Source organism: Geotrypetes seraphini, chromosome 13 (genome assembly GCF_902459505.1).
Source record: "Geotrypetes seraphini chromosome 13, aGeoSer1.1, whole genome shotgun sequence".
Taxonomy (NCBI): domain Eukaryota; kingdom Metazoa; phylum Chordata; class Amphibia; order Gymnophiona; family Dermophiidae; genus Geotrypetes; species Geotrypetes seraphini.
The window spans coordinates 46417683-46440205 of NC_047096.1; the positions used below are offsets into that span (position 1 = coordinate 46417683).

The 22523-nt window shown below is 47.3% G+C and overlaps 1 protein-coding gene across 2 annotated transcripts in view; it reads right to left on the reverse strand.

The window, feature by feature from the left end:
- ST14 (suppression of tumorigenicity 14) overlaps window positions 1-22523 on the reverse strand; it is a 176011-nt gene that overhangs the window by 133051 nt on the left and 20437 nt on the right. The window lies entirely within an intron of this gene.

Here is a 22523-nt window from a genome sequence, read left to right on the forward strand (position 1 = left end):
GGAAAGCACAAGAAATGCATCAGTTAGTTTAGCTTATTTCATACTTTATATACCGCCCTTCCCAATGTTTCAGTGAATAGAGAAAGAATTCCGTATACAGTCTAACAAAATCAAGAGACAATTGAGATCGGGCCACAACTGTGGAAGGATCTTAAATGAAAGACATATATATTCCTAAACTGTGTAGGAAAGCACAGAAAACTTGGGCATTGTAGCCAGAATATAAATGAGAGAATGACACTGGGGCAAATTTTTCCCCGTCCCCACGGGAACTCATTTTCCCATCCCATCCCAGCGAGTTCTTTTCCTGTTCCTGCTCCATTCCTGCAAGCTCTGTCCTCATCTTTACAAGCCTCAAACACTTTAAAATCATAAGTGTTTGAGGCTTGTGTGGTTAAGGCCGAGCTTGCAGTAATGGGGCAAGGACAGGAACAGGGACAAATTTGTCCCTGTGTCATTCTCTAACATAGACTTCTATAAAAGGACTATCTACAGGTCTCCCTCTATATTCGCGGGTTCAGCCATTCGCGCGTAGGTGACTTGGGAACATGGATAGCAGCTGGGGATCTGTAGCGCATGTTCCTCTTCTCTCTCCAGGGCTGAGGCTCGTGCAGCACTACTAGGAGCATGGTGGTAATGATGGTGGCGCTCTGAGCGTACAGCGATCCTCTGCGCATGTACACCAATGCTGAACTGTCCTCGGCTGCCTTCTGATGAGGGCGGGCTATACTATAGGTATTGCTTCTGCTTCCATAGCTACGGTCAGTGTTCGGGCTCCTAGTGGATAGCCTTGAGGATGCGTTTTGTTGGAAGGAGTTTTGTGAGAAAGGCATAACTGAGTGTGACCCTTGGTGAGAGGGGAATAAGAAGGGTCCTAAAGTTATTAATGAATTTACAGTATTCATGAGGGAGCTGGTTTCTCAGTAGGAAGATAGCACACCAGTTAGAGCTTTGGAATAACCTTCCTACCCAGCTGCGGAATCTGGGCTCCTTCCAATTATTCCAAAAACATCTGAAAACTTGGCTATTCTCAAAAATGTAAATTTCGCTGCTCTCTTTATAATCACCAATTCTTATTATGCTTTTTTTGTCCTTGCACTTCTTCCTCCGTATTCGCTGTGATAGGGGATTAACAGAACCACAAATACAGAAAAACCACGAATAACTTTTTCATATGTTATTCGCTGTTTTCTATTAAAAACCATCGTGAATATGGTGAAACTGCGAATAACATGGTGGGAGACCTGGCCTGTTCCTGAAGGAGAGGCAGAACACGGTGAAGAAAGTGGTGGGAATCAGCGATTTTCTCTGTAAACGCTTGGAATCAGAGATTTCTCTAGGCAAGCTGATGTAATTTGGGGGGAGAAGCCAGCAAGCTAAAAACTGTGAATAATAGAAACCGCGATTGCTGAAACCGCAAATATGGAGGGAGAAGTGTATTTTAAAGTTCCTGTAAACCTTGCTGCGCTCTATCTTTATAGAGAGGATGCGGTATATAAGCTTAAGGTTTAGTTTAGTTTCAAGGTCTTGCGGGAGGGAGGGGGAATTAAATCAGCAAAACCCACATTTAGGTCACCTCCCTCCACACTTCTTCACTACCACAGTCTGTGCAAGGAACTTGTAGCTTCACCATTACCCTGACTGCAGCCTGCCCACACCTTTACCTTCACCCAACTCTGGAAACAGTAACAAAGCACAAACCTAAAGCACACCTGTAAGACATAGGAGCTATATAGGAAGCCTGGGGGCGAGGTTGAGTGAAAAAAAAAAAATAAGACACACACAAGCCTGTCGTAGGACTCAACAAAGCAAGGGCAAAAACAGAAGACATGAACAACTGTACATCACCTTAGAAAGTGAAAAGAGGCTGATGAGATAAGGCCTTGTGAACATGCTATGTGTCATACATGAGATCAAGGTTTAGCTCAGAGTACAGAATGACACGGTGACAAAACTCATCACCGTTCCCGTCCCCGCGGATAACCGCGGGAAACTATCTTCATGTTATTCTTTAACCCTTTCAGGACCATAAGGATCGTAGGCCAATTTTTGTGGTTTTGATGACATTTTTATGGTAAAAAGGGCTTGCAGATGCCAAAAAAATTGATTTTTTTTTGTGAAATATCATTATTTTTTTTTTTTTAAAATCACACTTCTGGCTTATGGACAGTGTGGCAAGTGAATCTTCTCGTCAATCTGGCAACGACGCTAATGAATGAATGTCGGAACCAGTTTGTTTACATAAAGGCAGTATCATATGGAATCCGTACATATCAAATTTAGAACTGTAGACTATCCCAATCAAAATTTATAGGATTTTAAAGTTATGGGACAAATATGTCCCTTGGTCCTGAAAGGGTTAAGGAGAGAGGGAAGAATCAGAGTATGAATGGGCATAACCACTGACCCTCAAGCCTTGCATTGAAGAATGCTGGTGTAGAAGGACTGAGGTTGAAATAGACACTAGAAAATGACCTGGGATTATTTCCCACGGTTATCCACGGGGACGGGAACGGTGATGAATTTTGTCACCGTGTCATTCTCTAGCTCAGAGCTTCCCAAACTGTGGGTAGGACCCCAAATGGGCTCGTAACCTATATGCGTTCCCCATAGGTGCATTATTATTCTGCGCCTCCAAGGAAGGGGGAGGGGGTATCACAGTTTTATTTGACTACAATCATGGGGTCGCAGCCACAAAGATCAGGATGCACTGTACTTTCACATATGGAGCAAACTGCTTGGGGTTAATAAACTGCAGGCGGTTAATAAATCCCAATAAATAAATCGATAGGCAGGGTGTAATATTAAAAAGTCATAAAGCTGGCTGAAACACTATACCCCTCAAAATGATAATGCATTCTTAGCAGACTGGAAAGCTATTTTTTTGTTCATATACTTACAAAACACATCAAGATTGAGAACGTTATTACCCATTCCCCCTCCTTCCTCATAGACATTAAAGCATTCCGAAAAGAAATCAAAACTCATCTCTTCAAAAAACACTTCCCATCATCATAACCTCACAAAAGTATTAGAAAATGCTCTCATGACTACCCAAACACCACCACCAGCAACACCCGAATCCGGACAATATTATCTCTATTCGTCTAAACAACCTATCACTATCTACTATCTACTACCAATTTATCCTGGAAAAGTCCAGAACAACAATTGTAACTTAACGCATTCTTGATTATATGTACTGCAATGCTACTGGAAATGTCCAGTCTTCTAACTTGTAATCCGCTTAGAACCGCAAGGCACAAGCGGAATAGAAATCACTAATGTAATGTAATGTAATGTAATGTAATAGCTGAGCTATTTCAGTTCACAATCAATCACTTAAATCCACTGAACAATCCTAGTTCCAGCCACAAGGGCCTGCAACTTCAGACTCACAGAAAACTAAAATCAACCCATCAAAAAGGACAATTCACAGCAAAGGAAAAAAAAAACCTGACAAGACAGGCATTTATTTGCACTTCTCAGATTCCACCTCCTCTCCCCTCCCCACCTTATCTACTGCAAATTTAAAACTCTGCTGCATGGGGGCTGGATGCACTACAAAAAGGTCGTTAAGACTGTGCAGGTCACTGTGGACCAATTTCAAGACGGCAATCAATGTTCAAACAGTTTCCCATGAAAATGAGTTTTGCAGAGGGCAGTCGTAATACCATCCGATCACTTGTTTTGGAAGCAACTCTCACATATGCGCAGAGCCGGCAGGGGAAGCCCCAAAGCAGCCTCACACACACATAACTGTCCCTATTAAAAAAAAAAAAAAAAAAATCAAAAAACATGCCAGCTGTCCCCCAGACCCCACCCCCCAACAGTCTGGATCCTCCCCCTGAACATCATGGCCTCAAGGATCCTTGGCAGGAGGGAAGCCCACTCCCTCCTGCCTCAGCACATTTTAGTGCATTCAACCCCCCCACACACTACCCTGACACCCCTATGATACAAAGCCCCCCCCTGACCCTCCTACCATCCCACTAAAGTCCCCAAAAGAAGGCCCTGGTGGGCTGGTGGGAGGGGGGGTCAGATCCCTCCAACTCAAAAACACTAACCACCCCCCCCCCCCGGTACCTTGTAGGAGTTGTCGCCATTGAATTCCAGCAGGAGGGATGCACACTCCCTCCTACCAGAAGGCCCCGCCTCTGAAAAATGGCAGGCTTTCCCTTTCCTGGTGCATCATGGGATGCAGGGGAGGGGAGGCCACTAAGACTGATTGTCCTGGATACCTAAGGCACTTCCTATAGGAGTATGTGGGTCTTGGTGGCACAACGTGGTTGTGGGGGGCCGTCAACAGGGGGGGGGGGGCAGCATGACACACACACTTCGGCACATTTTTTTATGGGGACAAATATTGTGCATGTGTAATACACACACATACACATCTGTGGCCATCAAAGACAAAATAGGGCAAACCTGTCGGTACTTTTGGGCCCTTTAACAGCCGCCACTAGATGCTTACCAATGTTAGGAAATTGACTGTGAGGGCTCATTTTAATATTAATGACCTCATTTGCATGGTAGAGTCAGAGAATTAATGAACACATGGAAAAGCACACAGTGGGCCATTCTGTACATCAGGTCAGCAAATTAGGTCCATTGTAAACCAGTCAAACTGGTTTAATGACAATCGTTAGATCGTCGGAGAGTTTTGTGTATCGGACTCTGGATCTCTCACTACTACAACCACTCAAAATGAAAAAAAAAAGGATAGTAGGCTTCATGGACTTTTGGTCTGACTCAGCTTGGGGATTTCTATGTTCTCAAATTTCCATGAAATGGTGAACATTCAGAAGGTCCCCTCCCCCACCCCAAACAAGAAAGACATTTCATGAATTCTAAGTTGACAGACAGATCAAGTCATGGAGAAAGTGAGAAAGACAGCATCTTTGAATCACAAACTCTAGAATAGTTTCTGTGAACTAGGAGTTTCATTTTGAGTCACTCTTCCTTCTTTGTTTATGCCTCCGTCCACATTCCTCCTAGCAGCAGCAGCAGCAAACTTAACCACTCCTAGCCCTTTCTCTTCTAAAAACAGCAGTCTCTTCCTTATTTTTTTAAGCAGTTTTCTTTTCCTATAGCCTTGTTGCCTCCTCATCCTCAATTATCTTGCAATAGGAACAGAAAGACTGTATATTAAAACTATTTTGAAAAACATGTCCAAGTGGCCACATTTAAACTGGATCTTCAACAAATCCTCCTTAAAAACTCCCAAGATCACGGACCCCCCCCCCCCCCTGGATCCCATTAAATATAGTGCAAAATATATACAGCAGAAATAAATTCTCAAAAATGACACATTTTGATCACTAAATTTAAAATAAAATCATTTCCTACCTTTGTGATTTCATGAGGCTCTGGTTGCACTTCCTTCTGACTGTGCATCCTTTCTTTCTGTTTCTTTCTCTCTCCCTGCCCCCCCAAGCCACCCTGCTTCCCCGACGCAGCAACACCAAGGTGTGTGCGACTGCACTGCACAAGCTCTAGGTCTACAAGCCTTCCCCCCCTCACACACACTTCAATTCTGACATCAGAGAGGAAGTTCCGGGCCAGCCAATCACTGCCTGCCTAGCCCAGAACTTCCTCTCCAACATCAGAATTGATGTTGGGGGGGGGGGGAAGGCTTGTAGGCCCGGCGCTTGTGCAGTGCAGTTGCTGCAACACTTGGCCTGTTGCTGCATCAGGGAAGCAGGGAGAAGCAGGAAGAAATCCTGGGCTCTGAAAACGGGACATTTCAGGTGTGCTTCGAGACAACGGGACAAGGTAATGAAAAAATAGGACGTATGGTCACATTATACATGAGTGAAGTTTTGCTCAGCTGGGTTCTGATTTAAGGTTACCAAACGTCCAGATTTACCCGGAAAGTCCTCTTTTTATAGGTCTGTCTGGGTGTCTATATGTCTTCCTAAATTTGAATAGTTTGTCTGGGTTTTCCTCTCTCCTGTCCCTTACCTATCTCCTCCACTGAATATTTACTCTTCGGGCCAGCCAGCAGTGGGGTGAACCTGCTGTCGTCGGCCTGCCCATCCTGGAAACCTTCATTCTGCAGCTATCCTGTCTACGTGAGAACAGGAAGTCACTATTGAATGAAGGCTTCCAGGGCAGGCTGACGGCAGCAGGCTCACCTCGCTTCTGCTGCCGACCAGCCTGAAGATTAAATATTCAGTGGAGGAGGAAGATGGGGACAGAGGAGAGGCACTCTGTTTTGGCCTGAGCTGGGGCTGGAGAGACAGGGAGCCCACACCACTGGATCCTGCTGGGGGTGGAGGGCTGGAGAGAGGAAAAGAGAGTGAAGAACACACGGGGGAAGGGAGGTTGGAGGGAGGGGGAGAAAGAGGGAGCGAAGCACCAGTGGGAGGGAGGGCGAGAGAAGCACCCTCTTGGGAGGGGATTGGAGGGAGAGAGAAGCACTAAAAGGGTACAGAGAATGGGAAGAGGGACTAGGATTTGGGTTGGTGGGAGCATGGTCATGTGTCCTCTTTTTTCACTTCACAAATATGGTAACCCTATTCTGACTCAGAAATGGGGGGGGGGAAATCACTCTGCAAATCCCAGTAAAACTAGCAATGCTGGTGCTTCAGTACAATACATCTCTTCAAAGTCAACAAATATATTTGCTGTGAAAAGAACTAAAATTTATTTATTTATTTGGATCTAGCTCTTGACTTTTCAGTGGCAGTTCAAGGTTAGTTACATTCAGATATAGTAGCTTTTACTTGTCCCCAGAGGGCTTAATCTACAGGTCCTGTTTACTGAAGTGCGGTAACATAACAGTGAAAGTTAATGTGCAGTACCTGTTGGGGGGGGGGGGGTGCCCAGTATCTGCCCATGCAGTTACTGCACAGTCCATACACTTATCCCTTGTTAAGTGCACTGCCAATAACAAAGATGCATCCATGTCACTGCAGTGCATGTACCCCAGTCAATTTTTATGTAATTAAAACACCTCCTTCTATCTCTTACCAGAGAGATTCTCTGAGGGCCAGAAATGATCTCTGGACTCTCCTGTCTTGATGGTGCCCAGGTTCATAATCCACCACTGACCCCTAGTGGTAGTCCTGCTAGGTGTCATGCTGCAAAATGTCTGCATGCTCTAAAACAGGGTGTCCAAAAGATCGATCACGATCGACCGGTAGATCACGAAGGCAACACGAGTTGATCGTGATGCCTTCGCGTTCTACTTGCTTCCCAACTCAGAAGCACCGAGCCGACCAACTTCCCCCATCTGACGTCAGAGAGGATGTTCCGGGCCACCCAATTGCTGCCTGGCTGGCCCGGAACTTCCTCTCCAACTTCAGAAATGAAGTCAGGGAGAGGAAATCCGGTCGGTCCGACACTTCTGGGAAGGAGAACTTGTGGCGGCGGTGGTTTGGAGGCCTGTTCCCCGATGGCAGCAGCGGCAGTGACTTGGTAGCAGGCAGGGAGAAGGGAAAAAGGGAGAAAGGAAAAAGGAAGAAGGGAAAAAGAAAGAAAGAGGGGACAGGGAGACAGAAAGACAGACAGGAAGAAAGAAAGAAAGAAAGAAAGGGCAGGGGGGCTGGGAGAGAGGAAGAAAAGGTTGGCAGAGGAAATGAGGTCTGGAAGCATACAGGAGGTTGAACGAAGGGAAGAAATATTGAATGCACAGTCAGAAGAATAAAGTGCAACCAGAAACTCATGAAATCACCAGACAACAAAGGTAGGAAAAATGATTTTATTTTCAATTTAGTGATCAAAATGTGTCCATTTTGAGAATTTATATCTGCTGTCTATATTTTGCACTAGGGCCCCCTTTTACTAAACCGCAATAGCGGGTTTTAGTGCAGGGAGCCTATGAGCATTGAGAGCAGAGCATTCAGCGCAGCTCCCTGCGCTAAAATCCACTATTGCATTTTAGTAAAAAGGGAGGGGGTATATTTGTCTATTTTTGTACAGTGTGCTTTGTGTTTTTTTAATTTTATTGTTGGTAGATCATTTTGACTTGGTCAGTTTAAAAGTAGCTCGCAAGCCCAAAATGTTTGGGCACCCCTGCTCTAAAATATGACCTTATACTCCAAAGTACACAAATATTTCAACTCGACCCGAGCTCCATCCAAATTATGTCCCATGCATACTTGTAAGAACACTTTAAATGTAGCAAATGCTTTGACATAATTGCCCCCACACTGTCTTTCTGATCCACAGATGACTTACGGTATCAAGTGTTCTGTAAGCAATAAATGCCACCTCTGGGCTGCCTGCTAAAGATTAACATGCTTAGTTGGTCTGGTCTTTCCTCATACAGTAGCAGTCTCTGTGTTATCAGTGTTTTCTCTTTAGCTTCCCCAATAGGGTTATTTAGGGTCACAGTATCTATAGAAATTAAATGGACCCTGCAACAGACAGTGTGCAATAACCATTAGTAAATGGCCCTTAAATGTCTTAAAATTAGGGGAAAGGTAAAACCACACACTATAGGAACAGACAAATAGCAGCAGGTAAGAAGATATCAGGGCCACCTAATATGCTCAGTTTCAGTCCTGGTACAATTTGTATTTTTATTATTATTATTTGTTAGGTATTTGTATTCCATTATTCTAGCAAAATATATTCAAGGCCGATTAAAATCATAAAATAAGAATACAACAATTTAAAAAAAAAAAAAAGGCAAGACACACACCACATCATAAAAACAGCAGAACATAAATGATGATTTTGCTTTAATTTCTTGGAAAGTTAGCAAGTTTTGTTTGAGCTAGCTATATAGAGTAGTGGTTCCCAACCCTGTCCTGGAGGACCACCAGCCAGTTGGGTTTGGGAGATAACCCTAATGAATATGCATGAGAGAAATCTGCATATAATGGAGGTGACAGGCATGCAAATTTGCCCCATGCATATTCATTAGGGCTATCCTGAAAACCTGACTGGCTGGTGGTCCTCCAGGACAGGGTTGGGAACCGCTGATCTAGAGGAAGACAGTGCTGCCTGCGGGTTCTGCATTTTCACATGATAATCCTCAGGTCAATGACCACATCAGTTCAGCCAGGCAAGTTCCCAACATCCCTGGATCTTACAATCCCATTGCAGCCCATCAGAGGCATTATCTTTACTTCTTTGCTCTTGGGCACCATTCCAGTTTCAGGCCATGCCTTTTGATCTGACTATGCCCCCTCCCCCAAGGTTATGGTGATGATGAGGATCAGGGTGCATCCATATCTAGATGACTGGCTGATTTGAGTAGACTTAGCAGCAGAGGCCAGCCTGGCCACTTTTCAAGTCATCTCCTAGTTGAAGACCCTGGACTGTGTCATGAATTGGAGCAAGAGTCACTCAATTCCCTCCCAGGCCCTGGAGTACCTGGGAGTTTGCATCGACACGGCCCAGGGGATGACGGTCCTCCTGGAGGACAAGGCAAAGAAGCTTTGGACGCAGACTATGCAAGCTTCCGATTCCCATGATATGGGCCTACTTGCTGCTCCTGAGTGCATAGGACGAGGGCTCATAAACATCCCTGCAGTGGGCTCTGTTGTCTCGCTAGGCTCCAGTCTCCCAGGACTTCCACAGTCCTCTGCCTTTTGCCCAAGGCAAGAATCAGTCTGTCATGAAATGACAACACAGTTCACCTCCTGAAGGAGTTGCCACTGGACCCCTTTCAATGGGTGCTTATTACTACAGATGCGAGTCTCCCTGGTTGTGATCTATAATTCAGAGGTTGCAACCAAGAAAGACCGTACCTGATTGTTACGTCACCTTGACAAAGTAGGGAATAATTTGGATGAATAGAATTCAATAGAAAGGAAATCGTAGACTTATTATAGTTTATAGCTTACTGGTATTTCAAATTTACTATACTGCCTAACCTATAAGCAATAGATCTCTGCAGTTTACAATTCTATAAACAAAAGTACAAAGTTTGAAAAGGAACTACAATGTTTTCTGCTATTATGAACTGTTTAATCAGTGTAACAGAAAAGGAACATAGAGGAGAGAACAGAGGCCAGCATTCAGTGTTTCTCACTGAAGGCCATTGCTGGTATACAAAAGGGAGGTCTATATAGAAACAGAATGAGAAGGGAATGTAGAAGTTAAATAATTAGGATGTGTCTCATATAAAATAACTGCCTTACTGTATAGCCCTATCATATAGATACAAGCTGGTTTTGGACATAATTTGTTTTCTTCAAAAGTATGTGTAGACATGAGAGGTCAGGTAGTGGTGACCTTTACTAGTTACCTCCTGACTGACTTTTACTAATTGTGCATGCATGGAATGCATTATTTTATGGATCTTCTGCCAAGATACTAAGAACCATCCTTCATTAGCAAGAGACAGTAGATAAGATATGTAAGTGATGTTACTCATCAGTATGATATGCATGTATTGGCAAACCATGTATGTATTTTCCTGGATGTACTAATGGAAATCACAGTTTTGTAACATTATATAAGAGTCAGCACAATGCTATGTACTTCAGACAGTCTGATTGCTGAATCTCTGTCTCAGTGCTGATACAATAAAAACACTTTCACATAATGCTATGATGACTGGTTATTGGTGGATGGGAAACTAGAAACCTTGAACTGGACTGTTTCAGGTTGCCCAAGGATACTGGTTATATCTGGTAAGAAATGTATTCTTACTCTGGTGCTGTGTATGGCTGGGTTCTCTTTCTAATCCCTTCAATGCCTCTGAATTAGAGAGTTGCACGGGGACAGAAATCCCGCCCATCCCTACCCTCCAGAATCCCCTCCGTCCCTGCCTGACCCCGCAAAGAATCTCATCTGTCCCCATAAAAAGCAGCAATTACAAGTCTTAGTTTATTTAAACCAGCAATAAAATAAAATATAAACAAACAACAGTAAACAGAAATAAGAGATGCATACATCACCAGAAAGAATTAGAATAAACATTAGGTCATGTGACTGTAGGATCAACCATTTCTTGTTAAAAGAAATGAGTTGGATTTTTTGGCAATATAAAGTTTCAAGTTTTATTTAAAATTTGATGTACACACATTGTCAAATATTTCAAAATGTATTACAAATTTAAAAAGGGGAAAACAATACAGCGATACAATATCAAATGGACATACAAACCCCGGACTGGTACAAAAGAGAAATGGAGATGAACTACAATAATTACAGCAAAGAGAGGACATATCTGTAGAGCAAACAAATCTGGTTCCACCATCTGGCACAGGTAACTTATGAGAGGTCCTTCCAAGATCCGCAAATGGTTTTTAATGCATGGAGAACGCCTCTTAAACCCAGCTTTCAGCCCAGAGCCTCCGCTTGCACCCAGCTCCCAGCCTACAACTTCTTCTGGAGTGCCATGGGAGGACGGTCCACCTCTCCTTGTTGGCTGGCGGAGCTGCAGCATTTGGTTCTAGCCTTTCAGGAGCAGGGAAATTGAAGCGAAGGAGTCGCTTTTGTGGTACCGGCCCGGGCTGGCCTTTCTCGATTGGGGACATGGAATTAGAAGCTTGCTAAGAGTGAGGATGACGAGTTTATTTTTAATTTTCATTTTGCTTTATTTTTGTTGGGCTGGTTTAATTTTGCAAATTTTTTCCCCGCTTTTATTTTTAGGATTTCTCTTTGGGGTTCTTTGATATTGAAGTTTTCCCTTCTGTTGTACATTTCACACACTTACAGTATAGCACAGTTACTTACCGTAACAGGTGTTATCCAGGGACAGCAGGCATATATTCTCACATGTGGGTGACGTCATCTACGGAGCCCCGGCGCGGACAGCTTTTCAAGCAAACTTGATTGAAGTTTCAAGTTTGCACACTGCACCACGCATGTGCATGCCTTCTCGCCCACTAGAGGGCGCATCCCACCTCGTGGTCCTCAGTTCCATAACTAGCAAGGAAGCCATCCCCGGGGAGGCGGGCGGGTTGTGAGAATATATGCCTGCTGTCCCTGGATAACACCTGTTACGGTAAGTAACTGTGCTTTATCCCAGGACAAGCAGGCATGATATTCTCACATGTGGGTGACCTCCAAGCTAACCAAAAAAGGGCAGGTGGGAGGATGGCAATTTAGGAAAACAGATTTTGCAAAACTGACTGGCCAAACCGGCCGTCACTCCTGGATAAAGTGTCCAGACAGTAATGAGAGGTGAATGTATGAACCGAAGACCAAGTGGCAGCCTTACATATGTCCTCCATCGGAGTGGATCGGAGGAAAGCTATCGAAGCTGCCATCGCTCGGACCTTGTGCCCCGTGACTCGACCCGGGGGAGGAAGGCCAGCCTGAGCGTAGCAAAAGGAAATGCAAGCGGCCAACCAGTTAGACAGAGTGCGCTTGGAAACTGGATGCCCTAATCGATTGGGATCGAAGGACAAAAACAATTGAGGAACCTTCCGATGAGGCCTGGTGCGTTGAAGATAAAATGCCAACGCCCTCTTACAGTCAAGCGTGTGAAGCGCCGTCTCGCCCGGATGGGAGTGGGGCTTCGGGAAGAACACAGGAAGGACAATGGACTGATTGAGGTGGAAGTCAGAAACAACTTTAGGTAAAAACTTAGGATGGGTGCGGAGGACCACCTTGTCGTGATGAAAGACAGTGAAAGGAGGGTCCGCAACCAAGGCTTGCAACTCCCCAATCCGCCTGGCGGAGGTGAGGGCAATTAGAAACACCGCCTTCCAAGTCAGAAATTTCAAGAGGGACTTGTTGAGTGGCTCAAACGGGGGTTTCATCAGTTGAGCCAGAACCACATTCAAATTCCACACGACGGACGGAGGCTTAAGAGGGGGACAAACCCTGAGTAACCCTTTCATGAAGCGTGTCACCAAGGGATGGAGTGACAGAGGGCGTCCCTCCAGAGGTTGGTGGAAAGCAGAAATCGCACTGAGATGAACCCGCACCGAAGTGGTTTTCAAGCCGGAGCGCGACAAATGAAACAAATATTCTAAAACCGAGGATACCGGAACTGATACCGGATCCAGGTGAAAAGACGAGCACCAGGTGGAAAACCTGGTCCATTTCTGCGCATAGCAAAGCCTCGTCGAGATCTTGCGGGAGGCTTCCAACACCTCCTTCACCGATTGAGACAGGTCCGGAGGAGTCAGGGAACAAGAAACCAGGCTGTCAGGTGCAATGACTGCAGATTGGGATGTAACATGGATCCTTGACTCTGAGACAGCAGAGAAGGAGAGACAGGCAGGGGAAGAGGCTCTCTGGCACTGAGCTGGAGCAGCAGGGAGAACCAGTGCTGACGCGGCCATCGAGGTGCTATGAGAATCATCGTGGCCGTGGACGATTTTAGGTGTACCAACGTTCGCATGATCAGAGGGAACGGGGGGAATGCATACAGGAACCTCCCTTCCCAGTCGAGTAGGAAGGCATCCGCTTCCAGACGGTCCTGCGAGTACATCCGAGAACAATATAGTGGTAGTTTGTGTGTCTCCGGAGAGGCAAACAGATCCACCTGTGGCGTTCCCCAGCGAGCGAAAACCTCGCGTAGAACTGCTGGGTGTAGAGTCCACTCGTGCGGTTGCAGAAGTCGACTCAGTTTGTCCGCCAGGCAATTCCGTTCTCCTTGGATGTAGACCGCCCGGAGGAAGATGTTCCGGGAGGCCGCCCACTCCCAGAGGCGAAGAGCTTCGGAGCAGAGGGGCCATGACCCCGTTCCTCCCTGCTTGTTCACATAATACATTGCCACCTGATTGTCCGTGCGGACGAGGACCACCTGGTCCTGCAATATGTGAACGAAGGCTCGAAGTGCTAGGAAGATGGCTCGCAGCTCTAGCACGTTGATGTGACACTGACGGTCTTCTGTCGACCACAGGCCCTGCGTGCGAAGACCGTCGAGATGGGCTCCCCACGCGTACTCCGAGGAGTCCGTGGTCAGGACCTTGCGAAAGGGCGGAGTGTGAAACAATAGCCCCATGGACAGATTTGAAGAGTCTGTCCACCAACGCAGCGATTTCCGCAAGGGCGGAGTTACCGAAATGAGGCGAGACACCGGGTCGCACTCCTGACGCCACTGGGACGCGAGGGTCCACTGAGGGATTCTCAGATGTAGCCTCGCAAACGGCGTGACATGTACCGTCGAGGCCATATGGCCCAGCAGCATCATCATGCGCTTGGCCGATACCCTCGATAGTTGAGAGACCTGGCGGCTCATCCATACCAAGGTTTCCAACCGCTGGGTCGGCAGGTAGGAGCGTAGGCGCACCGTGTCCAGCACCGCACCTATGAATTGAAGAGACTGCGACGGCCTCAACTGAGACTTTGGAAAGTTTATCTCGAACCCGAGAGTTTGCAGGAAGGCAATAGACTGTCGGGTCGCTGAGATAACCCCCTCCCTGGTCGGGGCTTTGATGAGCCAATCGTCCAGGTACGGGAACACATGGAGTCCACGTGACCTGAGGGCTGCTGCAACCACCACCATGCACTTCGTGAATACTCGTGGGGACGCGGCCAGGCCGAAGGGCAGTACCCTGTACTGGAGGTGGAGGTCCCCCACCTGGAATCGTAAGAATCTTCGACAGGCGGGGTGCACCGGAACATGGGTGTATGCTTCCTTCAGGTCGAGGGAGCACATCCAGTCCCCTTCCCCCAAGAGGGGGTACAAAACCGGGAGAGATAGCATTCGAAACTTCTCCCGGGCCAGGAATTTGTTGAGCTTCCTGAGGTCCAGTATGGGGCGCAGGTCCCCGGTCTTTTTTGGGACCAAAAAGTAGCGGGAGTAAAACCCCGTACCCCACTGGTCCTTGGGGACCGGCTCGACCGCCCGAAGCTTCAAGAGAGCTTTGGCTTCGGTTATAAGGGTCGGTAGCTGCGAACGGTTGCAGGGGACTAAACTTGGGGGACTGTCCGGCGGCGAGGACACAAAGTTGAGCGAGTAGCCCTCGGAGACGATCCGGAGCACCCAAGCGTCTGAGGTAATCCCGGTCCATGCCTCCCGGAAGTACCGTAGACGGCCCCCGATAGGAAGGGGTTCCTGTGAAGGTGCGGAGGGGAACCCGCCCCGTCCGCTCAGCCCGTCAAAAGGAAGGCGCGGGCTTAGAAGGGCCCTGCGCCTGGGCTTGGGGTTGTCCCCCTCTGCCTCGCTGAGACGGACGTCTCGGAGGCGGTCTCGAGAAAGCCGGGGTCGACTTCTGAGGGTATCGGCGCGGCGGAGGCCGAAAGGGTTTCTGCGGCGGGGGTCTAGGTTTGGGGCGGACCAGGGATGCTAGAGAGCGCTCCTGTTCCGACAAGCGTTTGGTCGCCGCATCCAATGACTCGTCGAATAACTCGGACCCCACACAAGGCAAGTCAGCCAGGCGTTCCTGCAGGTTTGGGTCCATGTCGAGGGTGCGAAGCCAGGCCAAGCGGCGCATGGCCACCGAGAGGGCCGACACCCTCGAAACCAGCTCAAAGGCGTCGTACACTGCGTGGAATAGGTACAACCGCAATTGAGACAGGTTGGACATAAACTTATCGAATCCTGCTCTTTGGGAGTCCGGTAACGAGTTTCGATATTGAGGAAGATCCTTCACCATACCACGCAAATAGGAGGAAAAGGTGAAGGCGTAATTTAGAACCCTGGTGGCCATCAGGGAATTTGAATAGAGGCGACGGCCAAACTTGTCCAGGGTCCGCCCCTCCCTGCCTGGTGGAACCGCCGCGGAAACCCGTGAGGGCTGTGATTTTTTAAGAGCAGACTCCACCAGGAGAGACTGGTGGGAGAGCTGCGCCTTATCGAACCCTTTAGGGGGAATCGTCCTATACTTCGATTCCATTTTTGAAGGCACAGACGTGACTGTAAGAGGGCTTGATAAGTTATTCAGCCAGGTTTGCAGAAGGACACTGTTGAGAGGGAGTCTAGGCACCTCCCTAGGAAGAGTAGGGAGGTCCTGTTCCTCCAAAAATTCTTTGGAATACCGAGAGCCTACCATGAGGTCAATCCCCAGGGCTTGGGCCATGTCCTGAACGAAGGATGAAAATGAGGACGGCCTAGCCTGGGGGGACGGGGTTCTCGACCGCCCCACCGAGGAGAGGGGGGAGGCTTCGTGGGAATAATGAGGATCCCTAACCGATCCCGAATCCCAGGATCCCCTCTCGAGGGCCCTCGAGGGGGAAGGGGAAGTTGTCCTCCTCGCAGAGCCCTTGGGTGAGGACCCCGGGGTTCGTGGGACACTCTCCCGTTTTCTCGGCGAGGCGGCCCGGGAAGACTTCCCATGAGGTGAGCGGAGGAGCCTCGGGTTGTCGAGGCGCAACTCCGACACCTGCAGCGCCTCGCCCCCGAACGACGAGGAACGGTCGCGCCGAGGCGAGCCTCGGGGCCGCTTAGACTTCCTCGATCGACGCCCCGTCCGAGGTCGCGTCGAGGGCGAGGCGTGTCTGGAAGACCCGGAGGAAGAGGAGGAAAGACGGCGCACTCTGCGCAACTTTTCCTTGGGCCTTACACTCCGCTCAGGGGGTTCCCCCGAGGTCGAGGTCCGGGGCGGGGCCGAGACCGAGGTGAACGGGGCCGCCGTACCCGAGACCAAGGTCGCCGAGGTCGGGGCTCCCGAGGGAGCCCAGGCCGGGGCCTCCGAGACCGAAGGCGTCCCGGCCGAGGTCGAGGCCGCCGGAACCGCAGCACGCTGCAACACTTCCAGGGCTCCCGACAGCTCCGATGAGATCAGAGCTCGGAGGAGATCCTGGAAGGCCGGAATCCCCACGAAGGTGGGGAGTTCCGAGTCCGGGGCACACTCCCTGGAGGGCGACCTCGGTTTCGAGTATTCCCTCGGGGTGTGCGGAGTCGAGGTCCGATGCGGGGCCGGGGTCGACCCACCCGCCTTGGCCTGACTCGAGGATGGCTTCTTTGCTGAAGGGGATGGAACAGAGGACTTACCCGAAGCTTGCTTCACTGACGACGCCTTCGAGGAAGAGGGCCGAGGCGAGGCCGAGGCCCCCGAGGACGCCGAGGCCGAGGTCAAGGCCGGGGCCGAAGCCGAGGCCGACGTCGAGGCCTTAGGCGGCGCGTCGACGGCGAACAATTCGGCCATTCTTGCCTTACGGCGACGGAGGGCCCTGTTTTGGAAGGTAGCACAGCGATCACACGAGTCTGTCGGATGTTCGGGCCCAAGACAGACGATGCACCACCGGTGAGGGTCAGTGATGGAAAGCAACCTCTCGCACCGGCTGCACTTTTTGAATCCCGTAACAGGACGGGACATCCACGAAGAAAAAGAAGAAGGCCGGGAACGTACCGACGTCCCGCGGCCACGGATTCCGGGAGCCCCCGGAGTCCGATGAAAAACGAAAGACTTTTTTTTTTTTTTTTTTTTTGAAGGGAAACGAAAAGAAAAAAACAGCACCGCGAACTAATTCGAAGGAAAACAAACTAAACGCGGCAGCTAGAAGGCAAAAACACTGGAGCTCAGATCCACAGGGCTTTCTTGCTCCGCGGAAAAATTTGAACTGAGGACCACGAGGTGGGATGCGCCCTCTAGTGGGCGAGAAGGCATGCACATGCGTGGTGCAGTGTGCAAACTTGAAACTTCAATCAAGTTTGCTTGAAAAGCTGTCCGCGCCGGGGCTCCGTAGATGACGTCACCCACATGTGAGAATATCATGCCTGCTTGTCCTGGGATAATGAATTTATTGTATTTTGTTTTCCCTCTTCCTTCTCTTTTATAGGTAAATGTAAGTAATTATTTCTTTCATAGGTACCATAGTTAGATTGTGAGCCCGTTGGGACAGAGAGGGAAATTCAAAGTACCTGATTAGATTTTTGGCCATTACTTAAATCAATTTAATTGTTTTGTAAACCGCCTCGAATTCTTTGGGAGATTTAGCGGTATATAAGACGCCACATCAAATGAAAAAGAAAAGAAACAATATAGCATCAAAATCATTTAAAGCAGAATTGAGAGAGGCACTTTTCAGGACAATGGTTGCGTATGAAAAATGTGTCAAAACTGAACAGGAAACCCCAAAACAAACTCAGCAAGTACTTCATTTTGTACTAAACACAATTGGTGGCATAACCATGAGAGGGGGCTGGGCCTTCCACTTTGAGCTTAGCCCCCCTCAAAATGAACATCTCCCTTGTTGTAGCTGGTGGGACATTTTGTTTTTCCATCATCTTGGTCCCAGTTTCTGGTTTTGTCTATCTTCTACTAATTCTCTTTCCAGGCCTCGGAAATCCCGGTTCCATCTCCACGGGAGTCCCGTGAGTCTGGGGGGGATCCCCGCGAGCCTGGGGGGGTATCCCCATGGGAGTCCTGTGAGCCTGGGGGGATCCCCGCGGGAGTCCCGCAATCCCCATTCCCATGCAGGCCTCTAGTTCCATCTAGGTAACCACATAGTACATTCCAGCATCACGATCAGCAGCTCTGCAGTTTCTTCTTTTTTTCGCAGTGGGAATACAACCAGGACCAGTTCCATCTAGGTAACAACAAAATGCATTCTAGTAATATTCGAGTCATTCTGAAGCAGAATGCATATTCAAATTGGAGCAAGACAGACATCACAGCAGGTCAACTGAATGGATTCACTAATGTACTTCTGTTCATGCTCCATCTTATGCTGGATAATTTCTAAGCTCTCAGCCTTCTAGATATCTCTTTCAAATGCACTGTTTAACTGCTTTTGATACTTGGGGGGGGAGGGTGAGGTATGAATTCTTACCAATTCAACACCTTTTCGTCATTGTCCACCCTCCTTCTTAGTGGATATAATGAAGGCCCAAGCCCTTCAAATATGACCAAGCATATTACCCTTTGCTGTTTATTATGTATGCCTTCTTTCCTGGAATAACATGTTTGATAGGTGTGACAGATCTCCTGCGGCAGCTAAGTTTGTCTTTTGTTTAGTCTGAATTGCATTGTACAAAGCCACTCGAGGTTTTCAGTGAGGAGGTTTTTTTATGCCAGTAACTGCCCCATTTTCATCATTTACCCAGGGAGATGATTGGGTGCTGAGGCTTTTTCCAATAGGAGGTTATGGTAAGAGCGGATAGCATAGCTGGTTTTTAAGAAAGGTTTGGACAATTTGCAGAGGTTATGGTAAGAGCGGATAGCGTAGCTGGTTTTTAAGAAAGGTTTGGACAATTTCCAGGAGGAAAAGTCTATAGTCTGTTATTGAGAAAGACATAAGGAAAGCTAACTGCTTGTCCTGGATCGGTACCATGGAATGTTGCTACTCTTTGGGTTTTGGCCAGGTACTAGTGACCTGGATTGGCCACCATGAGAATGGGCTACTGAGCATGATGGACCATTGGTCTAACCCAGTAAAGGCTATTCTCACGTTCGCTTACACAGGAGGGTGTCTGGTATTTGAGGTGGTTGGGTTAATTTCAGTCACTTCAGGTTTTGACTACACAATTCATGGTTTTCGAGGTGACACCTGTATTACAATAAATATATCTATATCTGAGAAGAAGTGTTTGCTGTAAAATGCTTCCAGATAAATTTTGACTAATCTTAACATGCTAATGTGATTTTAAAGTCTATTTGTAACATCACTGTCTGTATATAGTCTCTTCCTCTGTAAATCACTCTGAACTGCTTGTGGTATTGCAGTATATAAAAATAAAGGTATTACAGTACTCCCCCAATATTCACGGGGGTAATCTCGAAAAACTGCGAATAGTTTTTCGTGGGGGAGCCTGAAGAGGGCAACGGAAGAGGGCAGCAGGAGAGCAGCATGTCAAAGCAGCTCCTGATTGGATAAGGCCCGATTTAGTGCAGGAAGAGGCGGTCGGAGCGTAGCGCGAGTGATTTCCTGTACTCACGGCGCTCCGGCTGCTCTCTCCTGCCTCTCCCGCTGCCCTCTCCTTGTCGGCGGTGAATGACCGGGACTGCAAACCACCGACCGCGAATGACCGGGGGAACACTGTATTATTAGATTCATTTCCATGTTTGCTAATATACCTGTATTGTATCTTTAATTGAAAAAAAAAACCAATTAAAAAGTATGACTAAACATAGCACACACTGAACACTTTCCCGACAAGCTGCCGAGCATACTCGATATTACCGTATTGAGATTACTCAGTCACATACTATAACAAAGGATAGCAAGAATAAAACTGATTTTTTTTTTTCCTGCATAGTGATTGATCTGACAGGGTATGGAAAAAGTAAGAAATATTTTATATTTATCTCTCGCACCTATTCTGTGCTCTTAGGAAAGGTGACTGTCGAAGTATGTCAGCTAGATTAGCTCAACCTGTTTGTTGAGAAGAGACCGACGTCTGCAGCTGTTAAATTACATACTTCCCTGTTCAGTCCTCCTGGGCAAAATCAAAATTGTTTGTCAGCAGTATGAGCGATCTATTCATAGAGCACACCAGAAAGTATTTCATCTGTGAAGCACAAATTTAGTCCTGGGTGACTCTGTTGTTGTTGTTAGGTGCCAACGACTCATGTTCGAGTCCTAGTGACTTGATGAATTTCGGATCTAAAACAAAATCCATTTTGTGCTAATCTGGAAAGGTCCTCCAGAATCCCCATGGTTGTTTTCAACGTGTCCAGCCATCTGATTGCAGGTTGCCCTCTGTCCCTAGTTCCTTTGATCGTCCCAAATATGATGTCCTTCTCCAGTGATCTCTCTTTCTTCTGATGGTGTGACCAAAATAAGACAGTCATAACTTCATCATTTGGGCTTCGAGTGACATAGCTGGTTTGATCTCTTCCAGAATCGATTTGTTAGTTCTTCTAGTGGTTCACGATACGCCTAAAATCCTTCTCCAGCACCAAAGTTCAAATTAGTCAATCTTTTTTCTGTCTACACCCAACAAAATGTTACCTATATAAATCTGAAGCAAAGACAACCAAGGCATAAAATCATAATGCACATTATAAAGTCTATTTTTACATAATTGGCGAACATTTCCTCTTTCCCTTTCTGGACGCATAGCTCTTTACAACATGATGGTACTCCCACAATGGCTCTACATCCTACAAATGCTCCCCATTATGTTGACCACACACCACTTATCTCAACATAGGCCTCACCTTTCCGCTTACTTGTGGCAGGGTAAAAGGGCTAGAATATCGCTAGCTAAGTTAATGCTTCCAACCACTCAAGGGGGGTTAGGTTTATTATGTATATCTAGGTTTAATTTGGCTTGTCAATTGCGACATATCCATGACTGGTTTTGTAATACCACCTGTTTTTCCTTGCCAGTTGTTGAATGCTTTTCTTTGCAGCCATATCACTTTAGTTATCTCCTACACTCTCCTCGCCTGCCTGAGTTGCCTGTGCTACAGTGTCATCCCTTCTTGCCAACTATGCGCACGGCCTGGAGAAAACTGTGCAGACTATTGAAGGTCTCCTCCTCAACTACACCGTACCTTCCTATTGTGGGTAATGGAGACTTCCTACCTGGGATGGATTCTCCATCGTTCCGGCGCTGGTCGGATGCTGGCCTTCAGTATGTGTCCCAGGTGGTGACACGCGCTGGCCTTCCTGTCTCTTTTGCTGAACTTCAATAGACATTTCATCTTCTGCCTACAGACTGGTTGGCCTATAATCAATTGCAACATTATTTGCGGGCTTTAACTCCGGTGGTGATATCGGTGGACATACAGGACCAGTTACAGGAAGCCTTGTCCCTCACGGCACAGGAACCCATCCCTTTGAAGTATTATCACAAGTTTCTACAAGAACGTGCCGGGGCCCTGGACTTTGTTGCGCTGGCTCGGAAGTGGTCGGATGACCTTCAGTTACCCATATCCGAGGACATGCTGCGTAAGGGTATCCGTTTGGGGACAACTGCCACTCTGTCCTCGGTTGAAAGGGAGCGAAATTACAAATTCCTGTTGCGTGCCTTTTATACGCCTAAAAGAGTCCATGTGATGGGACTTAGTTTGGAACATTGTTGTGGTAAATGCGCGCATCCAATGGCCTCCTTTGGACATATGTTTTGGACTTGTCCGCTGGTGTCTTCCTTCTGGACTCAATTGGTGTCCTCTGTGGCGCAGTTGTGGCAGTGCTCCTGGAGGCTACATCCCAGTTTTCTTTTTACTTTGCAAATTCGCTTTCATCCGCCTAGACAGGGATGTGCAGCATTTCTTAGAAAAACCATACTGCTGGGCCGAAAATGTATCTTGTTACAGTGGCGTTCTTCTCAACCTCCCACCATCTCTCAATGGAGAGTATTAATGTTGCATCAAATGTTGCTGGAACGCAGAGACATTGTGGACTTGTCCTCTAAAGCGGGACGCTTGTTCTGTCAATGTTGGCAGCTATTTAGCCTTACCTTCACTCCTTATGTTCAGCAGAAAATTTGGGATTTATAATTTGTTCCTTTTGGTTTGCTTCTTACAATTGTCATTTTCTTTGGTTGCCGCTGCTGCTGCCCGGGGAGGGTGGGGGGTGGGGGGTTGGGGATGGGGAATTGGCTGAGGTTTATGCCTGAAAAATTGTTTCTGATACTACTGTTTCTTGCCATTTGTATTGTTTAATAAAAATGATTTAAACATAAAGTCTATTTTTAAGTGTCAGATCAATTTCTGGTTTTCTTTCACTAGGTTTCAAAATCTGAATGAAAATTTTCCTTCCTCAACTGAACTCTTCAGGGTCAATTTAATGTCAGCAGGCTTTGTCCCATGCAGCAACAATCCTCC